Genomic DNA, 425 nt, shown 5'->3' with positions numbered 1-425 from the left:
GCAAAACGCATGCCAGGTGTTCACAGGTGCTTCCTGAAACCGCCGAAAGTTCGAGCCCCCACGTAATCCAGACACCCACCCAAGAGTCATGTTGGCACAAACAAGTCTCTTTTTACATCCTATGAAAAGGTTTAATCCTCGTGCAACAGGCACAAAAGTAAAGTAACACAGTAATTTTGTAATACAAAAAGGAGTCGCAATTTTAATGAAAATACGCCTCACTGGGTGACTATGCTAACTGAAGAGTAAGGGTGATTTTTATGCTGATGTGCAAGTTAGAGCGACTTTCCAAAGGAGAGGTAGACCTGGACATGTGGCCGCGCTGAGGGACCCGAGGACCCAGGAGTCACCAGCAGATGGCGCTAAGGGGTATTTGTAACAAGTCAGTGACAAGCGACAGTTCCCAACCCTTACCCTACAGCTCC

At 47.5% G+C, this 425-nt stretch overlaps 1 protein-coding gene across 1 annotated transcript in view; it reads right to left on the bottom strand.

Moving 5' to 3' along the window:
* The window catches only part of SFXN1 (sideroflexin 1), a 22,898-nt gene that overhangs the window by 5,525 nt on the left and 16,948 nt on the right, over positions 1 to 425 (bottom strand). The window lies entirely within an intron of this gene.

Source organism: Myotis davidii, unplaced genomic scaffold (assembly GCF_000327345.1).
Source record: "Myotis davidii unplaced genomic scaffold, ASM32734v1 scaffold399, whole genome shotgun sequence".
NCBI lineage: Eukaryota > Metazoa > Chordata > Mammalia > Chiroptera > Vespertilionidae > Myotis > Myotis davidii.
This window is presented reverse-complemented; position numbering and strand designations above follow the sequence as displayed.